The 17,512-nt window shown below is 31.6% G+C and overlaps 1 pseudogene; it reads left to right on the top strand.

Annotated features, from left to right (window-relative positions):
- The window catches only part of LOC142319844 (facilitated trehalose transporter Tret1-like), an 84,808-nt pseudogene extending 68,357 nt beyond the window's left edge, over positions 1-16,451 (top strand).
- Positions 16,452-17,512: the final 1,061 nt, after the last annotated feature.

Genomic DNA, 17,512 nt, shown 5'->3' with positions numbered 1-17,512 from the left:
AGTAATAATATTACAATAAAATGTTATCATAATTCACCGCCCCACCCGTAAAAAACTTTTAGCAACTTTTTGTTGGTGTTATATTTTTACTTCCTTGTACGAAGTAAAGAAGTATTGTGATCTCAAAAAATTTCGGTTTTCAGATTTTAACGGAAATAACAATTTTGGGCATGCCTGAATCAATTTTGATTAGTTTCGGAGTGACGTCTGTACGTACGTATGTATCTCGCATAACTCAAAAACGATTAGCTGTAGGATGTTGAAATTTTGAATTTAGGACTGTTGTAACATATACTGCACCTCCCCATTTTATGGCAATCGACTGAACCAAAAGTGTCCAAAAAAGCCCAAAATCCAAAACAATTTGTTTTTATTTTTGGATTTTCTTAACTGCAGTAATAAGCAATTTTCAACGATGTATCATAAGCGGTACTTATTTTCATCGGTTCCAGAGTTATAGCCAAATAAAATTTTAATTTATGAAATATTTGGATCGTACAAGGCACAAAGGCACATCGGTTCGAATCAGACTTCATTTAACTTTTTTATTTATTTTAAATATACTGATTTATCAATAATGATTAACCTCCGACTGCAAAAATAGTTTTACGATAGATAATTCAATAATAACAAAAAAAAAAAAAATATATATATATATATATATATATATATATATATGAAAAAATATCAGAAGTTAATGAAATAAAATGTTATGTACTTTTCATTTTAAAAAAATGTGTAAATGTAATTTAACAGGCATGAAAGTAAGTCATGTGGTGTCAAACTCAGTTTTTTTAGTACAATTGTTTTTTTTAGTTTCTTCCATTTAACAGTAAACGTAGAAAAATCAAAAAAAAATATTAGGTGATTTTGGAGGCAGGAGAGCAGAAGAAAAATAAAAACACAGATTTTTTTAAATTTTAAGTCTTTTTTGGTTTATTGAAACATGTAATGATAATTTTACAATTAAAATTCATCATAAATTACCACCCACTCTAAAAATAAATCTTAGGTAACTTTTTTCATATATATATATATATTTTTCCACTACATAAGAATAAATAAATAATGCCAGGAAAGTGTTACAACTTTGTTTTCAGCTTTTATAGAGATATTATAAGAGCACCCCATTACACCTTCCAATACAGCGTCCCAGGAGGCACCCTATTTGTTACCAGTTGATGGTGATGATCGATTTAGCCTCCCACGTAGTGCTCTCATACCTCACCACTCTAGCCCCGCACGCAGTTCCCAAGAGAAGTCCGTTATTATTAAACAAATTTTTTTAATCTATTTAATATTATTTTATTTAACGTAAATTTAATTCTATTATTTTAGTAATATTATTAATGTAATTGATTTTCAAGATGAAATATATCTAAAAACCTTTCTCAGTTATACCAAGAAACGTAGGTAAAAATTTGGTTACTATTGACCGAATAGTTTTTTTATTTATCCCGAACAAAATAAAAACCCTCTTCTTCTTTGTATAATAGTATAAAGTGTAGATATACAGATAAACGATTATTCACTTTGGTGTTTGAGCCATTCTAATACCGCATATTTGACCTGCTAATTATAGCCGAAGCCACGTAAAAACGCTTTATCTTCTTTATTTAAAAATAACCATGACAGGATTAAACGTCCAAAGAGGTCCAAACAAACAAAAAACTGATGGTTGGAAATCGGGAGTGTAAGATATGTGCGGCAACACCTCTTAACCAGACTTCTCTTTGGGCGGTTTGCGGACAGGCTTTGCCTTTTAATAAGTAAACTCCTGCTGGTGGTAGGCTTCACTTCATTTTTTAGCATGCAAACAACAGTACACATCGTCGAATGTACATTTTTCTTTCAAATACTCGCAGTAAATTGGGTTTTCATATTCCCAAAACACCATTAGCGTTGTTTTACCGGCTAACACGTAATTTGTAAATTTTTTCTGGCGGGTGACTAGATTGTTTCCATTCCACAGTCTGATTTTTCGATGATTCAAGTTTCATCGTAAATTATTATGCGTTCCAAAAAAGCATTTATAATCTGCTAAAAACTGTTGATTAAGTTTCGTACAAATGTGAACTCGAATGGCTTTGTGATTTTGAGTCAGCCGTCTAAAAATCTACGTCGAACACTTTTCGCGATAATTCAGCTTGTCATGGATAATGGAATGTAGAGTACAGTACCGTTACTCGAACTAAAAATTTCAGAAATTTCCCATATTTTTATGCATTTGTCCTCGCAATTAAGGTCATTAATGCGATTTTCCAAAGCGTCAGTCGAAACTTCCACCGATAATCTGCTATGATGAAAATAGGTGACACTTTTTTTTCTTTTTTCTGTTTAGCCTTCGGTAATTACCTTTCAGATAATACTTAAGAGTACGAATGAGGATGATATGTATGAGTGTAAATGAAGTGTAGTCTTGTACAGTCTCATATCGACCGTACCTGAGATATGTGGTTAATTGAAACCCATCCAACAAAGAACACCGGTATCCACGATCTAGTATTCAAATCCGTGTTAAAATAACTGACTTACTAGGACTTGAACGCTGGAACTCTCGATTTCCAAATCGGCTGATTTGGGAATACGCGTTCACCATTAGACCAACCCGATGGGTTGGGTGACACTCTTTCCATTCGATTTAAACTGTACGATCCATTTATAAAAATTTGACGATTAATACATTTTTACTTCCTTATACAAATTAAAGGAGGTATTGCAATCGCGAAAAATTTTGGTTTTCAGATCTCAACGGAAATATCCTTTTTGATCATGCCTGAATCCATTTTGACTAGTTTCGGCGTGGCGTGTATGTATCTCGCATAACTCAAAAATGATTAGCCGTAGAATGTTGAAATTTTGGATTTAGGATTTTTCAAATTGTGCGTCTCCCCTTTTGATTGCAATAAACTGGACCAGAAGTGTCCAAAAAAAGCCAGAAATCCCCAAAAATTTGGATTTTTGTAGTTTTCTTAACTGCGGTAATAATCCCTCATTGAGAGCTTTTCAACGGTATGTCATAAGTAGTATTTATTTTAATTTGTTCCAGAGTTATAGCCAAGTAAAATTTCAATTAATGAAATATTTGGATCTTACAAGGGGAAGACACATCGGTTCGAATCTGACTTCATAGACATATTTTTTTAACTATTTTTTTTTTAAATTTAAATATATTGATTTATTAATAATTATTAACCTCGGATTGAAAAAATCAGAAGTTGTTAGCGAAATAAAATTTTATGTAGTTTTCGTTCTAATTTAAAAATTTTTGCAGAGGTTAATATTAATATATCAACATATTTAAATTAAAAAAAAAAAAAAGTTAAAACAATATATGTATATGAAGTCGGATTTAAATAGATGTATGCGTGGTTACGTTTCCGACACGTTCTCCCTTACACCACTGAACTACTTGAGCGTCATGAAATAAAATTAATATATAAACTAATATAAAATGCTGATACGGACACCAGAAAAAAAATGTGATGCAATGTGGTTTCCACCACAATGCAATTGTGTAACTGTTCACTAATTAAAGAATTGGAGGATCGTATCTCATTTTCAAATGAAATAAGTTTAAATGAAGTGCAGCAAAAAATTTGTATATGTAATTATAATAGGCATACCAGGAAGTCATGTGGTATTCACATCAGATATTTTAAAGTTTGCTTTGTGTTCGCGAGTAAATTTCGGCCGGTTTTGCTCTTACAAAGAAACAAAAATCTTATCATAGTACGCTGCCCTTCCACTATACACGTTTCAAGCGGAACAAATATTTGGAAATAAACGAAAGAGTTATAATAATGGAAATTTTCTTTTCGAACAACTATTAGTTTTTGTACAGATGTTAGATGTTTATATAGATGTATATTAGGTATAGATGTATATACTAGTTTTTACACAGCTGGCTACTGAATGTTTCCAAAATAAGCTTAAATATTTGCTTCTTTGAAGCCTAACAATTATAAATACATAAAAATTAAAAAGTTGTATAAATTCTAATATTTGATGACGAACAGTTTAAAATTCTACAGAAATCGTGAAAAAATTTACAAAAAAATAAATCTGAATTCTTTAATAGTAGTTAAAAAATTATATTTATTAAATATAAGAATTTATTAAATAAACTTATTAAAATAATTACTAAAATAATAAAATATTGCTTGCAAATAATGATAATGATATTTAGAATATAATAAAAGAATCTATAAAAAAATCCTTTACCTGTAACAAAAGTTAAAATTAAAGAATCGCATAAACTGGAACTGGAAATAGACAATATAAATATATTTTAAATATAGGATTGTCAGTCAAAAGTGGTATTTTATTTCAAAATGTCCTTTTTGTCGTTTCGAGTGAATGTATCCTCAATTAATCCCTGTGCACGCACAAAATCGATAATCTTCTTGTAAGCGTCAACACCTTTTGAAATTAGCATTAATCACCCTTATACGAGTCACTCTTTGTCATGACCGTTTCAAGCATTCGTATTGTCCCATATCCATTATTCCGTATAGTGCAATCGGCGGAGGCTTAATAAAAGTTTGCTGGCCATTTTCAACAGTGTCATCCTCCAATGTCGGAAGGTTTTCGTATTTACGAGGTGTGGCTATTAAATAACGAGACCAATGCTGCTACAGAAAAAGTGCACATGCGCCAAATTAGTACGACCGACAGCTGTTTAGCGTGAAGCCTTCTCTTTCGATTGTCGCTACTCCGAAGACCACGGTCGCTGGTCGTGGCCTTCGTTTGGATAACATCTGTTAAAAACGATAAGTCTTTTACTAGAGCAAAGAACTGTCGTGAAATTTCATATGAAACTTGGTAAAACCGCTACTAAAACTTATCTTTTATTAAACAAAATATACGGCAATGAATGTTTATCACGTGCGCGGGTTTTTGAATGGTTTAAGCGTTTTCAAGATGGCCGAGAAAAGCTCGAATGAGCAAATCAAAATTCAAAGGGTTGATGATTGTTTTTTCGATATTCATGGGATCGTGTACCTTCATTGGGTTCCTGAAGGTCAAAATATTAATCGACATTACTTCCTTGAGGTCCTTGCTCAACTCCGTAAAAAATAAGAAAAAAACGACCCGAATTGCGGAAGAACAAGTCATGGGTTCTTCATCAGGACACGCACCGGCTCACAGAACATTGTCTGTGAAGACGTTTCTAGCCGAGTATAAAATCCCAGTGTTAGACCATCCGCCTTATTCACCTGACCTGGCACCATGTGACTTTTATCTGTTCCGCAAGGTCAAATCTGCATTAAAAGGAACACGATTTTAAACCGTTGAAACTGTGAAAGAAAAAACGGCACGCCTCATGAAAGAGCTCACAGAAGAAGACTTCCAGCACTGTTTCGAACAATGGAAAATTCGCATTGAGCGTTGTAGGGATAGAGGAGGGGGGTATATTGAAGGGAATAATAATTAGATACGTATAAATTTAAAATAAAATATTTTACAGCATTAGTCTCTTTATTTAATAGCCACACCTCGTATTAGATACGGGCAGTCACTTGCAGCATTTTTTGGATTTCGCGACTTTGGAAGACGCAGTAATAGTATTGCTTGGCTCACCACGAGGTAGTGTGAGAATCGGTATCCATATCGAACATTAAACTATTCTTGACCATTTTTCAGTGAGAAAGCTTCCTAGGGTCCTTTTATTAAAGTACCGAGGGATCTCGATTTCTGTTTGATAAGAAACCAGCACCGCTAGAAGTCTCGGTTCCATCTCCTGAAACAGCTGATTGCTAGTCCATGATTGTACTCTCCAATAAAAGGCTAGAGATTAACCCGCAAAATCGTTTTAAAAACTGACTAAAAGACTGCCCCGTTAAGCAGTCAAAAATTATTCTAGAATACAATACCGTTTTAAGTTCCCAAGATATCATATTTAATCCAAATTAAAAATATATCGTTTATCTTCTCACAAAGACACAAAAATCACGGAATATTACATAAGCATAACGTCTTTCAAAAATTAGTTGTGTTACTTTTAACATTTTAAAATAAATGTTAATAAAGTAAAATGAAATGCTTTCAAGAAGTTTTCTGAAATTTTAACGGCTGACAGAATAATTATAACCAATATTAATGATAATTATTATTCATTTATTACAGGAATTCTTGGTAACACTTTAAAAAAAAGCTGACAACAAATTTGTTATACTTTCCTGGAGTCGGTTATTTATTGATATATAGTGAAAAAAAATGATACATAAAAAAGGAAAAAATTCAAAATATCAATTTTTGGGGAGAGAATTTGGCGGCAAATTTTTTTTTTAAACCGGTAAGATAATCATACACATATGAACCGAGTTTAATACAAAGTGAGATTATGTTTACAACATTTTGAGAAAATTGATCTCAAACTAACTACCTCACCACCAGGAGATATTGAATCCAAACGTTTAGTAACAACTTGTCTCGTATACACAAGTCTGTCCAAATTTTTTCAAAATCTGTAAGCTTCAAACACGTCACATGTAAATACGTACTTACGAACGAACATTAACCCCCAATTTCTTTTCTTTTTTTTGGATCGTGAAATGTCGAGAAGAAATTCAATAATCCCACATCCCATTTTCTGACCGATTACCGTACTTCCCCTTCTTGCAGTATAGCTCTATAGCTATGATGCTACGAAATTAAAAATGTCTAATTGTATTCTTTTATTTTTCCCGGCTAGACAGCTAGACAGCTACGTTAAAGGTGAACGTTTGGTGATCATCTATAAAATGGAGTATCGGATTCTTTGCAAATCTTTACGTTTTAGGGTCCAACTTGTTCATTTAGACCAAAAAAAGACCTGGGTATTTATGTACGTACATAAATACATATGAGTGTCGCACTGCTTTTGGCCTTGTATGTCAGGATTGACCGAGCCGATTTTCTTCAAATTTGGTTCAATTATTTCTATAGTGTATTTTGAGCATCGATCGTATTAATTTTTCTCGAAATTCGTTAAGGGAATGGGGATATCGCGAAAAGCCAATTTAGATTTTCTAAAGAGGCATTTTAGAGAAAACCTTTATTAAAGAAAATGTTTTACTTACAATGCGTATATAAATAATAAAAAATGTTTTTTTCAAAACTCAATCCCCGCCTCTTAAAATTGAAATGTATGTTTTTTGTTCTTTTGCTCTATCTTCCTTCAGTTTAAAAATTTTTCAAAAACCTTTTGAAGGTTTATGCTTCTATATAGCTCTATCAAGAAATGTCAAAAAAAAAATTGTAAACTAAATTGTAGACTATGTACCTAAAATGCAGAAACGTTTTTTGAAACCGTTTTATTTCTTCTTACTTTAGTCTTTATCGAAAGGAAGGAGGTGTTAGAATTAGAAAAAACTTTAGTTAAGCAAATCTGTTAACCTACGTATGAATATCTTCAGAAAATGTTTTCTTAATATTTATTACCTCAGCTCTAAAAAATTGATTTTGGCTTTAACTGTTAATTTTTACTATTGAATTGTTTCTTCTTCTTCACTTTAAGGGCGATTAAAATTAAAGTAGCTTTCACACCTATATTATGTTCCGGACCCAAAATGAGAGGCTATTTTTTTTTTCATTACTTTGATAAAAGTAATACTTCTTAACAATTTATACTTGACCGGAGTACCAGGGAGTCATGCAATGTTTTGCCAGCATTTTTTTAGGATAAATCATCGTCACAGTTATCGCACAGGAATTCCCTATTTTCATGATTTTTAATTATATTAAATTGATATTGTAAAAAAACCGATATTGATATTATTTTAAACCGATAACTGTTTAAACCGTGATATTTGGATGCTTTTGATCTACTCATTGTTTTGAAAAATTTCTGTTATTAATTTATTTATAAAAATACAGAGGTTTTTTTTACTTACTTTCTCGATTATATACAGAGTATCCCACGCAGAAACACAGAAACTTTCTGAAAGTTTCAAAATATTGAAAAACATTCATATAAACATAGGTTATAAACATATAACATTGTTTTCGAGTTAGGGCTAGTGAACAATTTTGCCCGGATTTCAGCTCTTCTAATAAAAGGAAGCCCTACTGCAATTTGCGGAACCTAAATTAAGAAGTAAAGTCGGTGGTTTCGTATGTAATTTGAGCTGATAAATCGAATAAAACAGGTCCCAGAACTGTAACCCCAGTAGTATTTATGATATCCGACGAAAACGTAAAATTCGGTGTTGAAAAACAGGTTTTTTTTTAGGTTTTTAATACGATAAATAGCTTTATAAAATCACTACTAAATGCGAAAGATTCGGTAAGAAAACGTGTACAGAATTTAATTCTTAAAAAATTAGTATAAAGAAAGCCGATAGAAAAAATATAAACTATTAAAAATTGGTTTTTTATTGAAGCAAATCAAACGAAAAATAGACAGAAAATCATATTATTTTTTCTGTACCTAATAAACGTTATTCTTAATTCAGAAAAAAAATAAAGTTAAATATATGAAATAATAAATGGTAACAGAATAACAAACTTCAGTTATAGTATTTTTTTCAAAATTCCCTCCTTCACAATGTACACAGCATTCTGCGCGACGTAAAATATTTCCGATGGCTTTTCGTATCATTTCAGGATCGTTTCGTATAAATTCAATGGCATTTCGTATTTTAACGAGTACCGTTTTCTTTAGTATTAACGTTTCATCGGTATACTATCTTTTTCATCCGACCCCGAATGAAGTAATTTAGTGGCGTTAAGTCAGGTGATCTTGGAGGCTAATCGAATTGTTCACCGCGTCCGATCCGGTTTAAAATTAGCATTGAAGTGATTTCTAGCTACTAAAGAAAAATCTGGCGTTGCTCCCGTGCTGGAAAATCATTTTAAATCTAGTTTGTAAAGGTACATCCTACAGAAGAGCCGACAAATTATTTTTAAACAAATGAATGTATGCATTTCCCGTAAAATTTTCATTGAAAACAGATGGTCTCAGAATTTTGTCATAAATATACCGCGCTAATCGTTAATGTGATATCTACGTTGGAAAATAGTTTCCACAGTACCGTGTGGATTGTCTTCGCTCCATAAATGACTATTTTTAGAATAGAAGACTCTGTTTCTCGTAAAAGCGGCTTCATCAGTACGTAAAATTAGATTTACTTTATCAGCGTCGTCTAGAAGCCGATGATAGAAATTTAACCGCTGGGGGTAATCTGTTAGCCGCAAATTTTGAACTTTCTGCAGGCGGAAAGGATATGGATTTTCTTTCCGTAGGATGCGCAACGCTTAGTTTTCTGACAGAACAGTGAGACAAGAAATTCGCCTTTTACTAGCGCTTGGGCTACGCCGAATACGCTTAACCACACTATGTTCATATTTAACACGACGATTTACTTGGCGTTTATCAGAAACGAATGCTTGGAAATGACCCTTTCGTTCGTAAATGCTAATACACCGAAGAACGTTTAAAAAAAAAATTTATTAGATACAGAAATAATAATACGATTTTCTGTCTATTTTTCGTTTGTTTCGCTTCAATAAAAAATATATATTTAAAAGTTTCTGTTTACTTTTTATCGACTGTATTTACTTTAATTTTCTAAGAATTAAGTTCTCTACAAGTTTTGTTAGTAAATCTTCAGCATTTATTAGTCGTTTAATAAAGTTACCGTACTAAAATTCTAAAAAAAAAAATTGTTTTTAGACACCGAATTTTGTGTTTTACGTCGGATATCTTAGAAACTACTACAGTTACAGTTCTGGAACCTCTTTTATCCTATTTCCCAGCTGAAATTACGTAAGGAACCATCAACTTTACTCCTTAACTTGAGTCCCAAAAATTACGGAAGGGCTTCGTTTTATTAGTGAAATCCGGGCGAAATCTTTCGCTAACCGTAACTCGAAAACAAAATGTTTACAGAGCTTGAACAAATGTTTACAGATGTTTATATGAATTTTTTCATTATTTTCATCAGTAGAACATTAACTAAAGGTTTTTCCGTTTCTTCGTGGGACATTCTGTATGTAGTTCTATTATATATACTATATAATGCGTATCTACTGTATATACGTACAATACATTCATTATACTCGTATAATATAATAACATTGCTAACCGGGTCAAATTTTTCTGTTTGAATTTTTATTAATCTTATTGTTTCGCGACTTCTCCCAAACCAAAAAAACACACGTTTAGCATTAAAAAATCCCGAAAAATGTACGTATATATGTTTGCCTGGAAGCGGATGGACCTATTTAGATGAAATTTAGTTCGATGATTTCATAATGCGGGCTATTGATGCTGTATAATTGTTATCCAGATTGATCAAGGAGACAGGGAGATACGGATCTTCCTGTGTTCCGTATCTCTTACGTCTTCCGTATTTACTTTTTAAAGATTTTTTTGATAAATTTTTTCATTTAATCTATTGCCATTCCACTTAAGTACCTCACTCTTTTTCTGTTTAGCCTCCGGAACCACCGTACGGTATTACTTCAGAGGACGATATGTATGAATGTAAATTATCATTCCTGAGATGTGTGGTTAATTGAAACCCGACCACCAAACACCGGTATCCACGATTTAGTATTTAAATCCGTATAAATTTAACTGCTTCTACTAGGATTTGAACTTTAGAACTGTCGACTACGAAATCAGCTGATTTGTGATGACGAGTTCACCGGTAGATCCGTAGTAGGTGGGCTTCCACCCACCGGGTTGGTCTGACGGTGAACGCGTCTTCCCAAATCAGCTGATATGGAAGTCGACAGTTCCAGCTTTCATATCCTAGTAAAGGCAGTTACTTTTATACGGATTTGAATACTAGATCGTGGATACCGGTGTTCTTTGGTAGTTGAGTTTCAATTAACCACACATCTCAGGAACGGTCGTACTGAGACTGTACAAGACTACACTTCATTTACACTCATACATATCATCCTCTGAAGAAATACCTGAATGGTATTTCCCGGAGGCTAAACAGGAAAAAGAGAGAGTAGGTGGGCTCCCACCTGCTATTTTTTTTTCTTTTTTTAACCTCCGGGACTACCGTTAAGTATTGCTTCAGAGGATGAGGTGAATGACAAGTAGCGTGTGAAAATGCGGTGCCTGACCGTGATTCGAACCCGGGACCTCCGGATGAAAGGCCGGTGAGCTCCCACTTAGGTACCTAAGATCTACTGATGATTATGTTTGGTTTTATCCAAACATCCATAAAGGGATAGGAAAATTTTTTTTGTCATTTCTGAATTCAGTATCACTTTTTTGTACTAATTAAATAATAAATTATTTTCAAATATTTTATTATAAATTTAATGTAATAAAAGATTTCTTTGAATAAAAATATTTTTCATAATTATAATAATATTAATATTGTTTGTATAAATTTTTTTGCGTATCAAAATTATGTAACTCTTTGCCGGATATATTTAATAGTACGGTTTTACGATTAGAATGGTTAGTAATTTTTTATCTATTGCAAAAAAAATCAGTAAATCTCTTTTTGAAAAACATTTTTACTTAATGGGATTAAATTAAATATTATGAAATTGAGAAAATCTTTTTCGATAAACGGTTTTAAGAAAATCAAAATTATTTGATAAATTTGTAATATGTAGTCGTTTTTCTTTTCAAAAATGACGTGCTTTTCCGGTCTTATCTTTTCCTACTTTATGGCAGTTACATCACAATTATTATTATTTTTTTTTTACAGTAATTGATTAGTTAAATAATTTATTACGACATAATACTGACTGTAATTTTGATTGACTTCTATTATGATAATTTACATCTATTTAAATTGTTGATTGCTTTATTTTTTTATACCAATTTCCGTATACCAGTACAGATTTTTGAACGTTGGGCAGTTACGGGTTACATAATCCATAACGTAGTAATTACTTATAATAATATTTTGATATTATGTTGTTTAAAAATGTATATAATGGATCAAAATAACAAATAAATAAAATATTGTTAGTAAAAGATGAACTTTTTTTAATTTAACTATTTGAAGTGATGTTAAAAAACCCTCACTTCCCTCACCGCTTCTTAAATAAAATAGATATAATTAACTTTAAGAGTTATAAATTTGAATATAAAAATACTTAAAATGACAAGAATTTGTATAATACCTCTTATGCCAGGACGTGGCAGGGGTAATCTTTTATAAGATAGTATTGGATAATTTTTATGAAATTTTAATAACGATGAGTGTCGATCCTATTAGAATATATGCCTGCTACCCTTAAGTCTGTTACAATATTCGGACCGATATATAAGAAGCCATAATAAGAAAGGGAGTCCGACAAGGATGTTCTCTATCTCCGTTACTTTTTAATCTTTACATGGAACTAGCAGTTAATGATGTTAAAGAACAATTTAGATTCGGAGTAAGAGTACAAGGTGAAAAGATAAAGATGCTACGATTTGCTGATGATATAGTAATTCTAGCCGAGAATAAAAAGGACTTAGAAGAAACAATGAACGGCATAGATGAAGTCCTACGCAAAAACTATCGCATGAAAATAAACAAGAACAAAACAAAAGTAATGAAATGTAGTAGAAATAACAAAGATGGACCGCTGAATGTGAAAATAGGAGGAGAAAAGATTATGGAGGTAGAAGAATTTTGTTATTTGGGAAGTAGAATTACTAAAGATGGACGAAGCAGGAGCGATATAAAATGCCGCATAGCACAAGCTAAACGAGCCTTCAGTAAGAAATATAAGTTGTTTACATCAAAAATTAATTTAATTGTCAGGAAAAGATTTTTGAAAGTGTATGTTTGGAGTGTCGCTTTATATGGAAGTGAAACTTGGACAATCGGAGTATCTGAGAAGAAAAGGTTAGAAGCTTTTGAAATGTGGTGCTATAGGAGAATGTTAAAAATCAGATGGGTGGATAAAGTGACAAATGAGGAGGTATTGCGGCAAATAGATGAAGAAAGAAACATTTGGAAAAATATAGTTAAAAGAAGAGACAGACTTATAGGCCACATACTAAGGCATCCTGGAATAGTCGCTTTAATTTTGGAAGGACAGGTAGAAGGGAAAAATTGTGTAGGCAGGCCACGTTTGGAATATGTAAAACAAATTGTTAGGGATGTAGGATGTAGAGGGTATACTGAAATGAAACGACTAGCACTAGATAGGGAATCTTGGAGAGCTGCATCAAACCAGTCAAATGACTGAAGACAAAAAAAAAAAAAATCATTTTTTTTTTTTAATCATTCTTAGTATAAAAATTACTTGTAATAGGACTTTCTCGTCACGCGGCCAAAAACGCGTTCCGAGAAAGTCCAACAACTGTGGGTTGTTTCTGATCCACGACTTACACACACAACTAAATTTAAAATGTTTTTTATTTTATTTAAATATAATATTTTTTCGTTTATTTTAATTCAATGATTCTGTCTAAAGCGCGCGTGCATACCGTATTTTATTCGCGCGGATGAGGCGGTACTAGCGGCGACGATCGGCACTAACTAAACTAATGTAATTTCACAACTTACATAGAACACATTTCGCTTGTATAGTCGGCAGACTGGTGTAGCCTCGAGCCATAACCCACCAGGTACCGAGTCGACCAGGCGATCGAGTTCGGGACCAAGCCAGACCGAGTTACTTTTATAAACGTTAAATATTATTCATTTATTTAATTTCACCGCTCACCTGTGACGTCACAATAGCAGACGACTATAACAACATTCTTTGGGGTGGGGGTGCGATTTTGCAAAAAATCTTTTTGTAAATATTATTATTTTTAATTAACAAATGTCCCTAAGAAAATATGACCTTAATTAGGCGAAATTTTGAGATAATGAGGGTGACCTTGCTATATAGCCTCATCCCCTTGACTTTTTAAGTTGGTAATTACACCCTAATTTAAGTGAATGGTATTTTCCATTCAGAAAATTCATTTTCCATCCCCTCTTACTCGCACCATGCTATCGAATCTGTACTTTTCTTCTAAGACTCTGTGACTTATATACGTAAATTTGCCCTCGTCGAATTCATCAACCGCTCGATTTTTCTCTTATTGAGAGTATTTATTTCGGCTACTTGACAACAAAAACATTTTTATTTACTCTTTAATTAAAATCATGTAGTTTCCTCACTTCGTAATTATTAAAAATACATTAACGTTTCGTAGTCGTTACAGATTTCCCAGAACTCATTATTTGGCATATCTCATTTACCCAAAGTGAGATTGGACATTTCCAGTTAACTTCTTTTATTTTACCATCTAGACCTAATTAAGGTCTTATTTTTCTTAGCCGCATTTGTTAACAATTAAAAAATAATAATATTTTGCAAAATATTGTTATTTTTAAGATGTTTGCTAAATTGCACTCCCACCACAAAAAATGCTCTAAATAAACTAGTGGCTAGGTGGGTATACTGCGTCAATAGTACCCCATCTCACCATAAGTAGCACTAGTGTAGCACAGAAGTACATCTGTTGTAGTTGTCTGCTATGTTGTGCGTTGTGATGTCACAGGTGAATGGTAGAATTAAACAAATGAATAATATTTAAAGTGGTAAAAATGATTTAAAGTGACCACTAGTACTACCACACCCAGGCAAATTAAATATGGTATGCGCACACGCTTTAGTTATAATCATTGAATTAAATAAACAAAAAATATTACATTTAAATAAAATGATAAATATTTATATTAAGTTGTTATGTAAGCCATCCATCAGAAAAAAGTTGCATGATGGAAAGTCCTACAACTGTGATGTCAGCTTTTTTTATTAAATTTTATATTTTACTAATCGTACTGTAACTACGCTAATGATTGTTTAACATAATATAATTATTAATATGTTCACTAAAAAATTTTCAATGGCAGGAGAATTGTGAAATATTTTGTAATAATTGTTTAAATTTAATGTATTTACCTTTATATTTTTTCTTGTATTTAAATAAATAATATGGACTTTTAAGTGCATCTACCTCTTTCATCGTACAGTTTGGTTTTATATTTAAAGTTTATCTTATATTGATATGATCTATGTAATTATTTTTATGTACCGATCAAAATAAAGATTTATTTACTTTTATTTTATATAAATTATTCTTGAGCGTATTAATAGTTATTTGATTCCAATAGCATTTTATTGTAGATCATTCAGTGTATTTTCATATTATATTGATTTAAAATAATATTATTTTTTATAGGTTCCATGTCTGTAATGGTCGGTGCAAGTTGTGTCGAATGGGTTGCTCCAATTTTAAAAATTTTACAAGAAGAAGATAGTCCTGTACCAATGACATCAACACAGTCATCGTGGATGGTCAGCCTAATAGAAGTCGGACCATTTTTTACACCAACAATTGCTGGAATATTAGCTGATAAGTGTGGTCGTAAACCGTGTATTAATTTCTCAGTGCTTTTATATTTTATATCATGGTTATTGATTATATTTGTATATTCAGTACCTGCATTATATTTAGCGACAATATTACAAGGTATGGGTTTAGGTATAACATTTACTATTGTTCCTATGTATTTAGGTGAAATAGCCGAAACAAGAATACGTGGTGCTTTAACAACGTGGTTTCAAACTATGTTTCATGTCGGTTTGGTTTATGAATATTGTATAGGACCATATTTCTCTTATGAAACTGTCGCTTACGCTAGTATTGCACTACCTGTTATTTTTTTTATTGCATTTATGTGTCAACCAGAATCTCCATATTATTATTTAATGAAAAACAAAGACAGTAAAGCGTTAGATAGTTTAAAATTATTAAGAGGCAACGAATCAGCAGAGAAACTGGAAGAAGAATTAAGTGAAATGAAAGCGACAATTGAAGGTGATAAATCTAGAAGTAATTCTTGGAAAGATGTTGTTAGCACACCTGCAGATAGAAAAGCATTATTTCTTGTTGTAGTTGTTACAGTAACAAAAGCATTAAGTGGTTTTCTAGCCATACTTTCTTATGCAACAGAAGCATTTAGAGCAGCAGAACAATCCTTCCTATCCCCAGATCAGTATACTATATTAATAGGTATTTTAATGTCTGTAGTTGCAATATTATCTACGCAGTTTGTCGATAGTTTAGGAAGGAGACCTTTGATTCTTATGTCATCATTTGGAAGCGGTATTTGTAACATATTAGTCGGTACATATTATTATTTGGATTCTAAAACATCAGTTGATGTTTCCTCTTACGGATGGTTTGTCTTTGTCAGTTTTGCGTTATTCTCATTTTTCTTTTCATTCGGTTTAGGTCCTGTAGTATTAACACTGCAGTCTGAATTATTTCCATCAAATACTAGAGGTATCGCCAGTAGTCTCTGTGCATTAAGTTTTACAATATCGTCATTTTTATGTCTGAAATTCTATCAAGTTATTATTGATAATATCGGTATTTATATGAATTACTGGTTATTTGGTATATTTTGTTTACATTACCTAAGACAAAAGGTAAAACTTTTGCTGAAATTCAGTTACAACTCAGTTCAGAACAAAAAAGAGATAATTAAGCATTTTATTCTAGTATTAAAGAATATTTAATTAGTTTTTGTTTTTAATAAAAACAAAAAAAAAAAATTAATTTTTTTAAATTGTTAAAATTTGTTGATTTTTAAAATATACCTGCGTGTAATATTTGTTGTAAATATTTTTTATATTTTTATTTATTTTATAAAGTAAAAATTATTACCTAATAACAAATAAGCAATTTTATGGATAACCAACATCAGCTTTTATTAAAAAATTATCATAATCTATTACAATTTCAAAAAAATTACATATTAAAATACATTATATCAGCAGATTCAGTAATATTAATAAATCAGTTTCTACATGAAGACCAGCATTAAACATGATTAATAAATACTGTTGAAATCCTCTTACCACCTTTGTAAATCCTGGGAAAAATGGCTGTAAAAAAATTCATAAGAGTCTTATTTGAAAATTTATTAGTGAGCTTGTCACTTAGAACTTTAAGCTTGACTGTTTAAGCGCAGTGTAAGTTCCACTATCCTGTACTTTAAAAGTAATATATTTACAGATATCAATATTTTATAGATTATAAATGTATGTAGTTTCAATTATCTGTGATAATTTTTAATTATTAAATGTATCTTATTACAGGTGTATTCATTTATGCCATTTGATTATAATGTTAAGGTTAATGTGAAACATTAATCCAATTCTTAAATACTTGTTACTTTAAGCATAGAAAAAAAAATGAAAACTGTTAAACTATGATATAAATGCAAGCAACTACAATTACAATATTAATTAACTATTAAACCATAGGGCTTTACTCAATAGTGATCTTAGCCATTAATTTTGGTGCAAACCCTGAATAACAGACAGAGCTATTTCCCATTCAGTGAAGAAGTAGTTGGTTAATAGAAGATTTCACTAGACACCGCAGAAGGAATTAAGAAAGTAATTGACATGCTGCTGATGATCTGAACCAAAGTAAAAAAGGAGAAGGATAATATAAAAGGGAGAACTGATTAAGTGAACTATCAGAAGGAAGGGAGGGATTCGCTTTAATTTACCTTTATGTAAGAGGTATTCCCTTTATTCA

This window comes from Lycorma delicatula, chromosome 2, assembly GCF_047948215.1.
Source record: "Lycorma delicatula isolate Av1 chromosome 2, ASM4794821v1, whole genome shotgun sequence".
Classification (NCBI taxonomy): Eukaryota; Metazoa; Arthropoda; class Insecta; order Hemiptera; family Fulgoridae; genus Lycorma; species Lycorma delicatula.
The sequence above is the reverse complement of the archived record's forward strand: the minus strand, read 5'-3'. Positions and strand labels throughout refer to the sequence as shown.